General features: G+C 39.7%; 1 long non-coding RNA gene across 2 annotated transcripts in view; it reads left to right on the forward strand.

Annotated features, from left to right (window-relative positions):
* The first annotated feature begins 3,234 nt into the window (after positions 1-3,234).
* LOC141515307 (uncharacterized) overlaps positions 3,235-15,262 on the forward strand; it is a 43,262-nt gene continuing 31,234 nt past the window's right edge. For both annotated transcript variants that reach the window (XR_012476298.1, XR_012476297.1), the window contains exons 1-2: positions 3,235-3,714; positions 12,064-12,154. This is a non-coding gene — a long non-coding RNA (uncharacterized LOC141515307). The remainder of the gene's footprint in view (positions 3,715-12,063; positions 12,155-15,262) is intronic.

Here is a 15,262-nt window from a genome sequence, read left to right on the forward strand (position 1 = left end):
GAATTTAGGGGCGGCTAGGTGGCATAGTGGATAAAAGCATCGGCCCTAGAGTCAGGAGTACCTAAAAAAATAAAAATAAAAATAAAAATAAAAAAACAAAAATAAAGGAATTTGATCAGAGGATCTCTAAGATCCCTTCTTTCTAACACTAGCTTTACCCTAGTGTAGGGGTTCAAAAAATATTTATTAGCTCATTTCTAGAAAATCACTAATAAAAATTCTTTCAGAAATGACCCATAATCCTCTCACTCTTGAAACAGAACAAGTAATAAGAGAGCATCAGCATGATACTATCTGAAAGAGCATTAGACTTGGATTTAGGAAATTGGCTTGAATTCTGCTTAGAGGCTTACTACCCGTGTAATCCTGTACAAGTCACTTAATCTCAATGAGAGTTTATTTCCTTGTGGGTAAAATGATAGGGTTGGACTCAGAATACTCCACAGCTTGTTCCAATACTATATCAATCAACCCTATGAATAATAATTGTAATAGGGCTGGGGCTTGTCCAGATCACATAAGGAGGAGCCACCTATTTGAGAGATAGCAGGGAGCATCTTCTGGAAGGAGACATTCTAGGTTGACCTATCATGGGGTAAGGAGCAGCCTCTTTCCATTGGCCATGTAACTGCAATTTGTTGCATCTTTAAACCTATCTGATGGACATGCAGTTTCTTTTTTTTCTGTTGGTTTCTAGGGATGAAGACCTGCTTCCCTCACTGCATAGGTACCATTTAGTAAGCTAAATAGAAAAGAGCCATCTTCCCTTTCTCCTTAGAGTCTGTGACCCTAAGAGATAGGCTTGGGATTTTGGTTTTTTTTCATTTGTCTTTGTCAGTTCTGAGGGCAGGGAGTGGGGTCCCAGACCACTTGGGACCTAGAAGTCCAGTATTCCAGGCCAGAGTTTGCAACCAACCCAGTATGGAAGCCCTTTTAAAACCAAGGCCCTTGGATGCAAGCCTAGAGAGAGAGAGAGAGAGTGCTTTGGACTCAACTTGGTGGGATGATGGCTAAGTAGGAATTGAATTAAGTTTATGCCCTGCCCCCCCAATACTGGGTAGCATTGTTGGTCTCTTTCTTCTCATTAAACCTTTGAAGCAAATATTCTTTTTAAAAAAGCTATTAAGGGGCGGAGCCAAGATGGCCACAAGAAAGGATCCTGTCTTAGGCGACCACATTCAGATCCTGATCGCAGTCTAGGACCCCCATAGAACAGCAGGGCCCCCCCACCTCAGCCCCATGGCAGAGGGGGGTGCTTATGGTCATTCAGACCATTCAGACCAGGAGGGAGGACAGAGCCTCACACACTGAGACCCTTGTGGGAGTGTTCCAAAAGCTCAGGAAGCACCCCTAAAACCAGTCTCAGGCTGGAGAAATGAGTAAGCAAAGAAATAAGATGAATATTTTGAGAAATACTTTGCAAATGAGCCCAAGAAGGATCAAAATACTCAGTCTGAAGATAAGGAAGCACAAGCTCCTGCATCTAAAGACTCCAAGAAAAACAGAAATTGGGCTCAGGCTATGACAGAGCTCAAAAAAGACTTTGAAAATAAAATGAGGGAGTTAGAAGAAAAACTGGGAAAAGAAATGAGAGAGATGCAGGAAAAACATGAAAAGTCAGCAGCTTAGTCAAGGAAATCCAAAAAAATGCTGAAGAAAATAGCATGCTAAAAACCAGCTTAGGTCAAATGGATAAAACAGTTCAAAAAGTTATTGAGGAGAAGAATGCTTTAAAAAGCAAAATTGGCCAGATGGAAAAAGAGATAAGAAAACTCTCTGAGGAGAACAAATCCTTCAGACAACGAATAGAATTCAGGGAGATTGATGAATTTACCAGAAATCAGGAATCAATACTTCAAAACCAAAAAAATGAAAAATTAGAAGAAAATGTGAAACATCTCATTGAAAAAACAACTGATATGGAAAACAGACTTAGGAAAGATAATTTAAAAATTATTGGAATACCTGAAAGTCATGATCAGGAAAAGAGCCTTGGCATCATTTTCAAAGAATTATTACAGGAAAATTGCCCTGATATTCTAGAAGCAGAGGGCAAAATAGAAATGGAGAGAATCCACTGATCCCCCTACCAAGAAAGAGATCCCAAAAAACCAACCCCCAGGAATATTATAGCCAAGTTCCAGAATTCCCAAGTCAAAGAGAAAATATTACAAGCAGCCAGAAGGACACAGTTCAAATATCGTGGAGCTGCAGTCAGGATCACACAGGACTTAGCAGCAACTACATTGGAAGCTCATAGGGCTTGGAATATAATATACCGGAAGGCAAAAGAGCTTAGAATGCAGCCAATAATGAACTACCCAGCAAGGCTGAATGTCCTCTTCTAGGGAAAAAGATGGACTTTCAATAAACCAGGGGAATTTCAAATGTTCCTTTTGGAATGGCCAGAGCTAAACAGAAGGTTTGATCTTCAGATACAGGACTCAGATGAGAAAACTGAGGCAGAGTCTACGAAGGCCAAGCACACAAATGGGATATGATTTGTATCAATGAGGAAGGATGCCCTTCTGTGATGTCACTGTCTCATCATCCACTGTCTTCAAGTTGTATAACAACGGGAACTTGGATTCAGGAGACCTGGGTTTGAATTCTACCTCAAATACTTGCTAGCTGCAAGGACATTCAGGTCTCGGCACCTCAGTTTCCTTTTGGGTAACATAATAAGCATTGCAGAACTTAGCTCACAGTATTTCTGTATAAGGAAAGTTCTTTGGAAAACTGAAAAGCACTCTAGGAATGGGAATGGGAGGCAGTTGGGGTTTGGATCATCTAGGCCTTCTCAAAGTAAGCTCAGAAAATGTGGGCAGAATATGGGATTGGGAGGGTCCAGTCCTGGAAGCAAGTAGTCAGACTTGGCACTAGCTCCCCCAGGAACCATTTGACTGTGAGATCCTTGAGAGCAGGGACTGTTCTTTCCCCATTTCCCCAGTTCTTAGCACAGAGCTTTGCAAATACTTAAAAGATATAAGTTCATTTGCCTTAAATAGCAAGGTAAAATTGATGGAAGAGCTTTTAGAAAAGTGTTGGGAGACAAGCAAACTAAGGGAAAAGTGTGTGTGTGTGTGTGTGTGTGTGTGTGTGTGTGTGTGTGTGTGTATGAGAATATGTATTTTATATATATATATATATATATATAATTATATATATGTGTGTGTGTGTGTTTTAATGGGGGGAGGGGTAAATTGACGCAAGGCCTGCCATTGGCCCCTCCACTCAGACACCTCTGGGATAATTGAAAAGGTCACAATATAAAGCCTGATGATGTGGCATGATGTCCCTAAGGCAACAGTAACTTTACAGAGCTAGGTGTTTTCTCTTCACTTCATTGCTGGAGGGGTAAAATAAGGATGGAGTTCACAGCAGAAGATGGATTATCCTACCAATTTCATCAAGTTAATCTCTCATCACCTGACGGAGGGGAGTCGGATGGCACTGCCTTGACCCCCGCTGACTCTGAAAGTGGAAGTGTCCTTACAAAGGAAGATACCACACCAGCATCTGAAGATCAAGAAAGAAACTCAACCTCTGCAATAGACGACATGCTGACATGCAGGAAGAAAAAACGATGTGGACATGGAAGAAATAGATCGGTCGGAACAGAAGAAACAAGACTCCGAGCACTGAAAAAACCTGGTTTTGGACACAAAAGAAAGAGAAGATCGGCCTGGGAAGAAGCAAAACTGAAATCATGTTGTAAGTCTGATTTTCAACACAAAAGAAACCACTTTGCAAGCATGGAGTGAGCTTGAGGGGGCAAAGTGGGCCATGATGAAAATCTGGATTGCAGTACAAGATAAAATGGGTTACCAGCATGGAAAGATCAAATTTCTAATCACATAAGAACTCATAGGAATTGGAATAAACACAGAATTCAATAACCCCCTAAAAAAAAGCTATTAAGGGGCAGCTAGGTGGCACAGTGGATAGAGCACCAGCCCTGGAGTCAGGAGGACCTGAGTTCAAATCTGCCATCAGACATTTAATAATTACCTGGCTGTGTGGCCTTGGGCAAGCCACTTAACCCCATTGCCTTGCAAAAAAAAAAAAAGCTATTAAGCTGTTATAAATGAAAACCGTATTACTTAGATTCCCCCACCCTCAATGGAAGAAATATAATCAATGGGGACTCAAGACAATGAGGGCCCTGGGAGGAGGCAAAAAATGTGATATACCTGTGGGGGGAGAATAATAATCACTGTTACATGAAAATAATAGTTTGCATTTATAAAGTTTTATGATTGCAAAGTACTCTATTCACCATAACCTCTAATTAGATGGTAGAAACAATTATAACATTTCTATGGGGCTCAAAGCTTTCTTCAACCTTTGTTGTACCTGTTAAACCTGGAAAGTTCAAGTATAATGAGTCAAGGCTTTCATCGGTAGGAAGGAACTTCCAGCATGAGAATCTCCCTTGTGTACCCAGCTCATAATCGAAGTATGGCCTAGAATATATTTTACATCAAGTTTAATTCTCTCCGGTTATGAGTCTCAGAGATATTAACTTGTCTATAGTGACACAGATCTTTACCTCTGCCTTCTAGCTCCAAGCCTAGTCCTCTTACAATTATACCACCCAGAGGTCTCATTAGAGGCAAAGGAAGAATGAGGCAGAAAGAGGCAAGAGAAGAATGAGGAAGAAGAGGTAAAGGGGGAAAAAAAAGAACCTTGAGCCAATCATTTATCCTCCCTGGATCTCAGTTTCCCCAATTATAAAAGATGAGATTAGATAGCTTAGGGTCCACTCTAACTGTAACTCTCATCATCCAACATTCCTGGGCAAGTTAGGCACACAGGTCTGAGCAGTAGACCAACCAACGAGGTGTCTAATCTGGAACAAAGGCTGAGAGTCGGTGGGAGAGAAAGCAAAGGCACAAACTGAAGAATAGAGGCCCCTAGGAAGGAAAATTCTGCCTTGAATGCAGTGTGTGAAAGACAGGGGTCATAGGGCTAGCCTTCTCAGATTCGCTCACACACAGCAGAGGGAAGGGGAAAGAGGAGGAGGCAGGGGGGAGTTCAGCCTCCAGTGGCCTCCCCCCTTCCATCCCAAGGACAGCTGTCTGTGAGAGGAGGACAGGGTCACTGGCGGCCGCTCTAGGCTGTCCTTGCCAACATCAATGAGGCGGCCTTGATCTCTAAAGGTCCCAGCCCAGTCTGATTGTACTTTATAGAAGAAAGGTACTAAGCAGCATTAGTCATGGGAACTGGGGAAAGCCATGGCCTCCGAGCTTGGAAGAAGTCAGTTTAGGACAAAGGGAGGAAACTGCAGTCAAAGCTGCTTCATCTGTCATTCTCTCAATGGGAAATCTCCTTTAGCTGGTACTTGCATGCTTGGCCAATACCACAATGATGGATCCCAGTGGGGACACAAACAGACTGCAGGGTTCTGGAAGGCCTGTCTCTGAAACGTTAGCTAAAGACTTAGGAGCATTCAAGGCTAAGCAGATGATTCAATCTTGAAAAGGCTGAATGTGAATCAGAAGAACTGAGTTCAAGACTTAACTCTGCTTAAAAGAAAAAAATTATTTGTATTTTCAAGTAAAAGATTTTAAGATTATTTTAAAATAAGTTATTTTTACTTTTCAAGTAATAAGTAATTTAAGTATATGTTTCAAGTAAAAAGTATTTTGATTATTGAATTACATATTTTAAGTAATATTTTAGTTATTTATGTATATTTTTCAAGTAATAGCTTTTTTAATTTTTTGTTAAAGTATTTAATTAAATACTTAGTTTTCAAGTAATAAATATTTTTTAATTATTTAAGTAATGATTTTTCAAGTAATAAACATTTTAAAATAACTACTTATTTTCAAGTCATATTTTTAATTAAGGATTTTATTTATTTATTTATTTATTTTTATTATTTTTATTTATTATTTTTTTTAGGTTTTTGCAAGGCAAACGGGGTTAAGTGACTTGCCCAAGGCCACACTGCTAGGTAATTATTAAGTGTCTGAGGTTGGATTTGAACTCAGGTACTCCTGACTTCAGGGCAGTTCTATCCACTGCGTCACCTAGCCGCCCCACATAATAAGTATTTTTAATTATTTAAGTATTTTTAAGTAATAAATATTTTAATTAAATTTAAAATTTTCAAAATTAAGCAGGTATTCTTCTCATTATTTCCTTCCCCTTTTGAGAAATGAACAAACAAGCCCAAAAGACAAATCTTTCCATAATAGAGCTACATGCATAGCACAGTAAAATAGATCCCCATATTAGCCATGTCCAAAAGCTTTTTCCGATTTTCAAGTTCACTGCTTTGTTCCATCTTCATTCTTTTTGGATGGATCCCTTATGATTATGCTGAACAGAGCTACAAAATCCTTCAGGGTGGTTTTTCTCTATGTTATCTCCATATAAATTGTTCTACTCACTTCATTCCATATCACTTCACAAAGGTCTTCCCAAATTCCCCTGCAATTGGCTATTTCATCATTTTGGAGGGCACAATAATGTTCCTTTTCTTTCATATGTCCTGGTGGCGAGATTGGTCCAGTACAGGATAACATTTGTGCTGTCACTCTCCCTTTGTGACCAGGTTACCTCCTTTTCCAATTCCCTATTTCCTTGGATCACAGGGCCTGAAAGGATCCATCTGGTCCAACCTTGTCATTTTACTGATGAGGAAATTGAGTCCCATGGAGGCAAAAAGACTTCCCCAAGATCACATAATAAGTAAACATTGTTGATTTTTATTTTCTGATAAAATATTATTTTATTTTTTCCAATTAATTCCATGGAAGATAGTTTTCAACATTCATTTTTATAAGATTTGAGTTTCAAATTTTTCTCCCTCCCTCCCTTCCATCCCCCCTCCCAGACAGCAAGCAATCTGACAAAGGTTATACATGAGTCATTGTGTAAACATATTTCCATATTAGTCATACAACAAGTAAATACTGAAGGTGGGATTTGAAACCCTTTTCACCCCAAGCCTACTTATATTGTTTATTACAATGCACTTTATTTTAGGTTTTTTGCAAGGTAATGGGGTTAAGTGACTTGCCCAAGGCCACACAGCTAGGTAATTATTAAGTGTCTGAGGCCAGATTTGAACTCAGGTACTCCTGACTACAAGGTCTGTTCTCTATCCACTGCACCACCTAGCTGCCCTACAATACACTTTTTTTTTTTAGATTTTTTTTGCAAGGCAAACAGGGTTAAGTGGCTTGCCCAAGGCCACACAGCTAGGTAATTATTAAGTGTCTGAGACCGGATTTGAACCCAGCTACTCCTGACTCCAGGGCCGGTGCTTTATCCACTACGCCACCTAGCTGCCACCTAGCTGCCCCCTACAATGCACTTTTTAAAAAAAATTTTATTTAAGGAAATGGGGTTAAGTGATTTGCCCAACAAGGTCACACAGTTAGGCAATTATTAGGTGACTGAGGCTACATTTGAACTCAGGTCCTCCTGACTACAGGGCCAGTGCTCTATCCACTGTGCCACCTAGCTGCCCAACAATGTACTTTTCTCCAGTTGGTAAACTTATGGTAGAATTACAGATATAAAGCTGGAAAGGATCTCAGAGTCCATCAATTCCAACCCTCTCCTTTTAAGGAGACAAATAAAGTCTTAGGGAGGTTCATAGGATGCTAACTCTTGAGCTATAAGGAATCTCAGAATAAGAGCTATAAGAATCTCATGTAATCCATCCCTTTCATTTTAAAGATGGATAAGATCAGGAGTCATTTGGGGAAATCAAATTGCTTGGGTCTTATTATAGAGTTGACATCAGAAAGAACAATAGTGATCTCTCTCATATGTCCTTCAGTGTCCAAATCAGAGCCAGGGCTGGCTAGAGAATGGATTGACCCAGTTCAACAGTTCTCCCATAATGTCATCTATTAACATGAAATGATATGTTCTATTCACACAGGCTTTTCACTTTTTCTTCCCTAATATTAATTCTCCAAAGACCATTTTCTTTTTCTCTTTCCCTTCCCATTTATTTCTTCCTTCTTCTTTCCTCCCTTACTCTTCCTCTTTTTTTTCTGTCTGTATCTGTCTCTTTATGTCTCTATTTTCTGTGTCTCTGTCTCTGTCTGTCTGTGTCTCTCCCTCTTCCTCTCTCTGTTTATAAAAGTATCAATAGTCCAGCTTGAGACAGAAAGTGTACACACTTTCCGAAGCCAGAGTCTGATATTCATTGCAGGTTCCAAGGGATTAACATAAATGACAATGGACAATATTTTTCAGCCATTAAAATACCTTCCTGTCAATGTGCAATTGAAAAGTCATTTCTCAGAAATAGAACCCAGAGGCCGTTTTGAGAAATAATAATAAATAAGGGACTTGAAATGGGGCCGAAACTGTGCAGCAGATCCAAGCAGAGAATATTATTACATGCAAAGCACAGTGAAATAGGCACAAATTCCCCAGATCCTTTCACTGCCCCCATCTTCCCTTCCTTCCATCCAGAGGAAGGTTATTTGGTTGGCTTGACAACCTTTGGGGAGCTTAGCTGGTCTTCATTTATGCCTTCACATCTCAATCCCCAGTTTTTGAGCCAGATGACATGTGGTTCAGAAAGTTCACTCTCCCCTGAGTGGGGTGGGGTTCTCTGGTTCCATTTTGCTTGTGTGGCAAAGAAGAAACCCTGGATTTGGAGTAAGAGAGCATGGGTTCATGTCCAGGTTTATTTATCTGTGTGATTTTAGGCAAGTCACTTTCCATCTCTGGGTCTCAGTTTCCTAATCTGTCAAATGGGAGGCGAGAGCTTGGAACCAAATGACTCCTCACATTCCTTCCAACTCTCAGTCTATATAATCTCAATGAGTGGAAAGTTTTCTAGGTCTCTGCCTTTATTTTCTCTCCCTGCTGTGTTCCATTCTAGATTCAGAGTTGAAGGATGTTAATAAATTAGGGAATGTCCAAAGAGTAGTAATGATAAGAGTGAAGGACCTTGAGAGTGGTCTTGGAGGGCCTTGGAGGATCACTTGAAGGACCTGAAATCTTTAGCTGAAGAAAAGACTCAGAAGAAATATAACACTTGTCAAGTTTAGTAAAGAGAGGGCAACTCAGTGCTGCCATAGTGGATAGGGTGCTGGGAAGACATCTTCCTAAGTTCAAATCCAACCTCAAACACTTACTAATTGTGTGACCCTAGGCAAGTCACTTCACTTCATTTATCTTGGTTTCCTCATCTGTAAAATGAGCAGGAGAAAAAAATGTCAAGCCACTCCAGTATCAGGACTATAACTGTAGTCATGAAGAGTTGGGCCCACCTGAGATCACTGAATACCAATGAAGGGGTGAAGGGGGGTTCCATGGGCAAAGAGGATCATATTTGTTCTATCTGGTCTCAGGGAAAGTTAGGGGAAATGGGTAGAGATTATAAAAAATGTAGATTTAGACCTGAATTAAGGAAACTAATAATAATAATAATAAATAATGACTCACGTTTTTATAGTGCCTTAAAGAGGTGACAAGAATCTACAAAAGACCCAAAGAAGAAAGATCTTAACATCACTGATAACCATGCTGGTATAGTTACTGATGGAGAGGAACATCTTGAGCTAGATATTCCCTGGAGCATTAAGTCAAGTGAACCTTGGGAAGCATTGCTAACAAAAAGGCTAGGGGAAGCAATGGGCATGAGCTTAGAGAGGGAAGGACAGAAAGACCCGGTGCCTTATGGTCCATGGAGTCCTAAAGAGTTGGACTTGAATGAACATGTCCAAGTGTCATATCTTATTTGATCTTCACAACAACCCTGGGAGGTAGATGTTATTATCTCAGGAAACTGAGGCTGAGAGAGGAAAACTGACTTGCCCAGGGTCACACAACTGGTAAGCATCTGAGGCAGGATTCATACTCAAGTCTTCCTGACTCCAAGTCTAACACTTGTGACATTTAGTTGCCTATAAAAGGTACTAGATTTTCCTTCCTTTAAGGTCTTCAAGCAAAGATTAAACAGGAGGTGGTGTCATAAAGGAAATTGTCACCCATGCACCAGTTGAACTGGACGGTGTCTGAAGTACCTTCCTACTCTGAGCATCTATAAGCCTTCAATACTGTGGAACAAAATAAAAAATAAAACAAAATAAAAAAATAAAAAAAATAAGGTAGAAAGGTAGTGAGGAATAATGGCCAGAGTTCTGGGCTTTAATTCTGGAGAACATGGTTTCAAATTCCTCTCCCAGTTCTTAAAAGCTGAATGACCAAGGAAAATGGCAACCTTTCTTTGGTTCTTCATCAGTAAAGTGCAAATAATAATACCAGTATCATCCACCCAAGGTTATTGTGAGAAACAAAGGAAATCACCTTTTCAAAGTATGTTGCAAATTTTAATGTTCTTTAGAAATTTCTATTGTTATTTATTAATGCAAGATGGAAGGGTCTGGGGAAAAGAGAAGTAGAGGGCTGTAGGAAAAATGAATGAAGGGTGGCTAGGTGGCGCAGTGGATAGAGCACCGGCCCTGGAGTCAGGAGGACCTGAGTTCAAATTTGACCTTAGACACTTAATAATGACCTAGCTGTGTGACCTTGGGCAAGCCACTTAACCCCATTGCCTTGCAAAAAACCTTAAAAAACAAACCCAAAAATGAATGATTGAGTCTGGACAAAATTCTAAAAAACAAAACAACCTGAGACAAGAACCAAAGCAAATTTATCATTTATAATTTGCTTCTTCAAGAACCAAAATTTAAAAAGTATCAACTGATGAAAAACCCACCCCAGCTACAGCTCTAATGCCTTCTATTCCCTAAGCCCCTGTCTGTATATTTGAACATTTTTTTTGTTCAACAGATTTATCTCCTGTAAGTCCTTGCAAGAGGGTATGATTTTCACCAACATATGTCAAAGTCTGTACCCTCCTCCCAAAGTCCTTTGTTAGGGGACTCTCTCCTTATTGATGGAAAGGAATGTCACTTCCTGGAGCATTCTCTCTTCATGTAGCCTCCTCTGACCTAATTGATGAATTCCTTCTAGAGCTTTCATTTTGGGGAGGTGGCCCAAGTTGGCCATTTTTTCTTCCTCTGCCTCAGTTTCTGGTTTCCTACACAAACAGTTCCTCCATGAGAATGTAAGCTTCTGAAGGGTACACATATTTTTATCTCCAGATTTTGTTCCAGTGTCTATATACAATAAGTATTGATTGACTGAATGATCTCTTAGGTCACTTGCAATTCCAATTACCATCATTCTCTGCTTACAGGATCTCTGAATCCTTTTTAATCTTTACGATTCATCAACAATGATAATTAACATCTATATAGTGCTTATCTCATTTTAAGCTTATAACAACCCTGGGAGGTGGGAGCTACAATTATCTTCATTTTTTTTTTTTTGCAGGTTAAGTGGCTTGCCCAAGGCCACACAGCTAGGTCATTATTAAGTGTCTGAGACCAGATTTGGACCCAGGTACTCCTGACTCCAGGGCCTGTGCTTTATCCACTGTGCCACCTAGCCGCCCCCAATTAGCTTCATTTTACAGATGAGGAAAAAGAGGCAAAGGTTGTGATTTGCCCAGGGTCATACTACTAGGAAGTATCCAAAGCCAGATTAGAGCTAAAAAAATTAAAGTCTTTCTGACTCCACTATCCACTGTCCTATAAAACAATAATTATAACAACAATAAAAGATGGGTTTATACCTAATAATTCAATTACAAAAATCAGGAATTTTAACCACATGCTCAGTAGTAACTTGTCCTAGGCCTTTTTCCATCTCAATTCCATCAGATGAAAAATGAGAATAAGAACATGATCACCAATAATAATCTAGATTCACTTTTTTTTAAGTCTTAAATTGCCCTTAAATTAACCAATTATAAGATTAAATGTCACGTCTACCCCATGGGATGTTAAGTTCCTTGAGGGGAGAGACTGCTTTGTTTTTGTTTCAAAAACCACAATTACCTGTCATAGTGCCTGATACCTAGTAGATATTTATAAATGTTTGTGGATTGATTGATTATGTTTGAATAGAACTTTTAGCATGTGCAAAACATTTTCTTGTCCATTAATTTATTAGATCTCCAAAATTATACAAAATATAATTAGGGCATATATTCCTGTCTCTGTGATACAGATAAAAAAACTAAGGCTCTGAGAGGAGAGGATTTAGATAACGTCATACATCAAGCATCAGAGGGAGAACTCAAGTCCAGATCCTGTTCCCTGTGAGTGCCTTTTTCATTAGATAAAACAACATGAATCATGATTTTTTTAAACTATTATTTGCTTGTTTATTTATTCCAAATGGGAAGTTTTTGGAGTGCAAACAAGTTTCCCTCTTTGGGTTTGCAATTCATCTAATTTATACATTCCTGGAATTATTACTTATATAATTTATAATATATAATATGTATATTATATATTATGTGTTTATTATATATTACATATTATAAATTTACTGGGTTCCTGAAATTTTAAGTGAATCACCCAGGATTACTCAGCTGGAATATGTCGGAGATAGGACCGGAACCCAGGTCTTGCTTCCATACCTCTTCACACGAATAACTGTCTTACATTTTGAGAAAATGATAGTTTCCACTAAGAAGAGACCCTTGGCCATCTTGCTGCAGAGCATGGCCTAAGAGGTTAAAAATCCCAGGGCTGGATTTCCTGCCCAGAGTTGGCCTCTGGACATTTGAACTCATTTTGCACCATGCTGTCCCTTCCCAAAAGAGACATCACATCAGCCATGCTGAAAGCATATCCCCAAGGAGGCTAAATGAAAGCAGCCCAGACCAGAAGGGCAGAATTTGACCTCCTGCAGCTGTGTGCAGGCTTTGAGTGACCAATGGGGTGGTCTCCTAGGGAGGACTGGAAGACCGAGCAGTTGAGGTGGAGGAGGTGGGGCAGCAGGGGCAGCACGTAGCTGCCGAGAAGCTGGACAGCTCCTCAGATCCTACCCTTGCCCTAGTGCGAACCTCCTCCCCTCCCACCCCTGCTTCCATGGTTCTCTAGTGTTCTTGTCTGGGAGAGGAAGACCCTCGGGTTGGTCGAACAATCCAGAAGAATTTCACTTAATAATTAATTATAACAATAATATAATTATAATTATTAATTAATAATATATGATTGTTTGTAATATAATTAATAATTAATAATAACTGTTATTATTATTATTTAAAAGGCCCATAGAATACCCAAGAAGCTTTCACCTTTGCAATCATCTAAATTGCAGGAAGGATCAAAAAACCTCCTAAGCACCACAGACCATAATCTATGTAACTGTGGTATGAGAGGGCAGTTCATATTTGTTCATTCTTGGGAACAATTATTATGTCTGAAGGGTTTGTGAAGAATGAATGAAAAAGCCTTTATGAAAACAGAAACTAGGTTAAGCCAAAAGGTAAGACAATTCCTGCCTAAGTGGTGGACAGGAAGAGGAGTTTTGGTTTGGAACGTTGCTGGAAGAGTGAAAGGTGTCAGAGAGGAGAAGAAAGATAAACCCTTGCTAATAGCAATTGCCATGCTGTGGTGGTTGCCCCAGGTTTCAGACAGGTTTCAAACCCTGAGACTTAAATTTTCTGCCTTTGCTCCTGCATCAAGGTCTGGAGAATGGGGCAGGGAGGAAGAGACAGATTCCTAAAACTGGCTGGGTTCACTTGGTTGTCTATCCTGAATCAGACTAAGTTGGAGTATTTCTGCCTGGGGTTTGCCATCAAAGAACTAAAGAGATTTTTTTAGAGATCAAAGAGTCCAAATTCAAAAAGAATTCATTAATTACTCACTGATGTGTCCAACACTATGTTGGATGCTAAAGACATTAAGACATTAAAAAAAATCAAGTGAAATGATGCTTGCCTTCAGGGGTACCATTCTAAACACTCCTCTTTGTCTTTGTATTATTCCCAGCACCTGGTACAGTCCCCAGCTGTCCAATATGTTCATTTAGAGAATGATTTTTATTGATATTTTATTTCCCCCAATTACACGTTAAACAATTTTTAAAATTCATTTTTTAAGATTTTGAGTTCCATTAATATTTAAATGACTTTTGAACTAGGTTGAATAAGAAAATGCCACCCAGGGACATAGATGGGTTTTTTTATTAAATATTTTATTTGTTTTCCAATTATATATAGTAGTGGTTCCTACCTATCATTTTTATAAGGTTTTGGATTTTACACCTTTTCCCCCACCCTCCCTTCCCTCTCCCCTTCCCCCCAATAGATGTTTTGAACTAAAACCAAATCTGTCTGTTTTCTTAAGTAAAACTTGATATGTTTTCCCCCTTCTCAAACCCAACCAAACTCCATTTTCTCTCCAATGAGACCTGCAGGATGCCAGCTGTTCAACATCTCCATTTCTGTATGTACATAGTTGTGAAATTAATATTCTATCTGTTCTGTGACTGGGAAATGTATTTCCTACCCACTTTCTTCATGGAATCAATTGTTCCTTCACCCATAAAACATATGTGGCAGGTGTGAGTTTGGGGATTTGTGTTCCATGTCATTTCCTGATGCCAGGTTATAAAATCAAACTACTTAATTGAGGCAGGTGGGGTTTGGGGTTTAGGGGTACCAGGAGAAGGGAGGAAGGGAGCAGGAGAAACTTTAATGAAAAACTGATCATCCGTCTTCTAAGCCAGAAGCAGCTGTTTAAGGTACTCATTCCAGAAAGTTTAATCCTTATTAAACAGTTGCCTTTAAACTAGAATCATAGTGGGGAGGTGAGAGGAGGGTGTATTAGAAGAAACTTTGGAGTCATCTAGAGTTGGGAAAAGCTCTCACTCTCTGTCTTTGTCTCTCTCTGTCTCTTCCTCTGTCTCTCTGTCTCTTCCTCTGTCTCTCTCTCTTTCTGTCTCTATCTCTGTGTGTGTGTGTGTCTTCTCTATCTCTGTCTCTGTCTCTGTCTCTTTGTGCAATGAAATGAGAACACACAGATCTCCTAGTGCTGTTCTCAGCAGTATAAACTGTTCCAGCCGTTCACTCATCTGTTCCATGGGACTTTCACATGGCTCAGCTAGTCTTTGTGTTGGCAGCTCAGCCTTTCCTCCCCTGCCCATTCAGTCTCAGTGGTGGTGACACCAACTCCTCTCCTTCTCACTTCCCTCCTCTGCCTGTCCACAACCCCCATGTCTTAGGTCTCTAAGACCTTAGTCATGTTCTCCTTCCTCTCCCCATATTTACTCCAGTGCATCTTCCTTGGCAAGGTCTGTTTTCCTCCTCCCTTAGGAATAGAAGAAACTGAAATCTTTTGGATCCAGTAGATAAACATTGGAGAATTCTTTCTTTGATAAGGCATCCAGGGGCAGTTAGGTGGCACAGTGGATA

Source organism: Macrotis lagotis, chromosome 2, assembly GCF_037893015.1.
Source record: "Macrotis lagotis isolate mMagLag1 chromosome 2, bilby.v1.9.chrom.fasta, whole genome shotgun sequence".
NCBI lineage: Eukaryota > Metazoa > Chordata > Mammalia > Peramelemorphia > Peramelidae > Macrotis > Macrotis lagotis.